We start from the raw sequence: 3,264 nt of genomic DNA on the forward strand, positions 1-3,264 counted from the left end.
ACACTGTTTGAAAGGGGTCCCTTTTCACTGTTGCACTGTGGTGAGGGAACAGCTGTATGTGTTACTAAGCGTGAAAGTTCCGAAACTGAAGCTGTAGAACTAACAGAACGTGATGACACCGAAGAACTCATCCACAATATCCACATTGACCGCCACAAATATCCACCGCCCCCTGCAATCTGCTTCTGCGTCTCACACACACACGAGCGCGACTTTAGCACTACATTTAGCACTAGATTTAGCAACTTTCAGACCCTTTTAGTGGCTTTTTTTCCATAGAATATTCATACTGATAAACCTAGCGAATTTTTTGGATAAACCTTAGCTATGGTTCAGTTGGAAGATTGTGCCACTGCTGTCTCACGAACGCGAGTTCTGACTTTCCCGGAGAAGTGTCACCTCTCTCGGCATCTGTTCTGTGCAGTGAGCTGCAGAGAAGCAGCGTATTCAGTTGGCCGCACCGCAGTCGACTCGTCAATAAATGAGTAAAAAACAGCGTTTCCTAGCACCTGTCGCTTATTGATCGTTTGGAATTATAAATGAGTGTAGTTCGTCTGTTAATATCACATGCACTCTTTTTTTTTTAGTTTGTTACTCAGACGCAGGCAGTGCGCTGCATGAGACAAAAAAGTAATATAGCCAAAACAACCGCATAGCCGCTCTTTAGTGTAGATGCATGTTGACTTTATCAGAAGATGCCGCGATTATAAATGAGAGTGACTCCTGGTTAACATGTATTAAAAGGGGTCGTGTTTAGTCACTATTTAGTGTGGTATTTTTTGACAATATTCACTCATCATGACAGTAAAATAGGGCATTCTAAGTCAATATACTGCAGTATTTCCTCTCTCAATCAGTAGAAAATATGGTTAACACCCGGTCATGCATGGAAAAAAAAAAATGCCGTCATGTACCGTGAAACCGGTATAATTTTGAAAAATACCGTGATATAAATTTTTGGTCATACCGCCCAGCACTAATAGGTTGTAACTTTGACATCACTTTAAGCTTTTAGTTTAGTGTTTTATGATGTATTTTTTTAATGGCATTGTTATTCATTTTACACTTAACTGCAATTAATAACAGTTGCAATAACAATGACTGTGTTCAAAGTAGAAATCTGAATTCGACAACTGGTATATATGTCTGTCTGTATTAAATTTGGATAATTTAAAAAATGAAATATCCACCATAAATGAGCATATCTGTTCATGTCCACACAAAGGTGTTTGTGAATGGTTAAGCTAAAACAATTTGGGAGCAAGAAGACTCAAAGTTTCTTTCTTTCTTTTTTTTAAGCAAATTTTTTTACTAACATTAAAAAGAAGTGTCTCATAACAGTGGAAAATAATTGGGAGATTGTATGGGCAGTGTGAAGATAAATGGTAACCCTTGTTCAGCAAAACATCAGATTTGCATGCAGTATTCATACACTGTGTTTATTTGGAGCCCTGCAGTGACTCTAACCCAAACCATACTCATATCTTTAACCTTAACCTGTGTGAAAGTGAATTAGTACTTAAAGGAAGAAGACATAAATTTCGACCCTGAGTTTGCAGTTTATGGTGACATAACATTGAGACAGCACCATATTACTCCTCACTAAACAGACTCAAGTTAGTTGTCCATTTAATTGAAACTTTATTATTATGATTGTGGCCGTGAAGCTAGCAGAGCTGTCATCGGAAGTGTTTTAAGCACTTGATTGTACAGTGTTGAGGTTGCAGTTATGATTATGTTTACCGAAATCTAGATACACACTTGAGGCCAGTGGATGTGTCAGAGCCAAACTGGAGGACGCAGAGAGAAGAGGGGGTGAGGGCATTGTGTCCTGGTAATCAGGAGCGATTTTGACTTCCTCCTTCCCCTGTTGTATCCTGCTTGAATGGCATGGCCTGACAGAGTCCCAGCCCTCACTTTCAGGCCAGAGAAAGAGAAATAGGAGGGTCTGGCATGAAAGGCACTTTGAAGTGCGCTCCTCATCAGTCTTTGTCTCTCTTCTTTGCTCTGTTGAATACTGAGCAAACAGAAGCAACAAAAGAATGCTTCACAGGGCTACTGGGTAGCTAGCGAATATCCCACAAGACTAATGTTAGTCTAGTCACATTTTAGACTGTCTAACAGAAAATGCTGTTTTGCATGAATTTTCCAGGTTCGGTAGAGGGTTAGGCTCAATCAACAATGTTTGTGGCCTAATGTTGATTACCATGAATCATTTCTTCCATCCTTTTGTTATTATGGTGGGCTACTTACAATGGAACTTTAAAAAAAAAAAAAAAATTACATATTTTTTTTTTAATTTAAAAGCAGAAATGTGAAGCTTGTTGTAAAGCACTTACATTAATTCTTCTTTTTAAAGCTTAAACTCTCTTAAAAGCTGTAAAACTCTTTAAATATCATTTTTAAGGGTTTTAAGGTTTATGGTGCCGGTTATCATGGTAGCTTTAGTATAGTAAGTAACTTTTTTCCATGCTAAAATCATGTTAGTACACATCTGTTGCCTTATGACTATATTATTGAAACAATAAATATTATTGGCCCAATTCACTTCCATTGTACATGCCTCATTGTAAATCAGATTAGCTTTTTTTTTAAATGTTATTTTAGAACATTTTCAATAGAGCATTGTCATTCTGAACCAGTGTTATTTTAGTATTATTTATTTACAGTTTTATACATAGCTTTTTTATTTTAGTCAGTTTTATTAATTTTGTATTGTGCTTTTGTCATATTTATTCGTTTTTATATTTTTAAATCTGTTTTTATACAATTATTTCTATATAGATTTATTTTAATTTCAGTTTTAGTATTAGTAATTTTGTAGTTCAGTTTTTTTAAGTTTAATAATATTTATATACCTAATATGTATATTTTATTTCAGCTTTATTTCATTTAACAAAAACTTAAGTTAAAGATAATGACACTACTTGTTCTCTGAAAAGGCAGACCCAGAATGCACTGCACTGAGTCATTCATTGGTGCTGGGAATCAAAGTTTTACAAGTTTTTGTTTTGTGTATGTTTCACCCCATCACCAGAGCTCAAAGACCTCATATTGTTCTTGGCTACCGTTCTGATCTGTTAAAGGTTGTAATTGTGATGGACTCAGTGTTACAGAGAGTGATACAGAGGACATCTGGCATGTGTCAGTAAACTGCAGGTGGAATGTGAGTGCGTCTGGCTGAAGTCAGCTTGATTTCACCCAGAGAAACCGAAGCAGACAGAGGTCACTCAGGGCACCCCCCCCCACCCCCTGACCCCCTTG

At 36.9% G+C, this 3,264-nt stretch overlaps 1 protein-coding gene across 5 annotated transcripts in view; it reads left to right on the forward strand.

Annotated features, from left to right (window-relative positions):
* The window catches only part of LOC107596179 (rho guanine nucleotide exchange factor 28-like), an 83,454-nt gene that overhangs the window by 750 nt on the left and 79,440 nt on the right, over window positions 1–3,264 (forward strand). The window lies entirely within an intron of this gene.

The sequence above is a fragment of the Sinocyclocheilus grahami genome, unplaced genomic scaffold (genome assembly GCF_001515645.1).
Source record: "Sinocyclocheilus grahami isolate Dianchi unplaced genomic scaffold, SAMN03320097.WGS_v1.1 scaffold215.1, whole genome shotgun sequence".
NCBI lineage: Eukaryota > Metazoa > Chordata > Actinopteri > Cypriniformes > Cyprinidae > Sinocyclocheilus > Sinocyclocheilus grahami.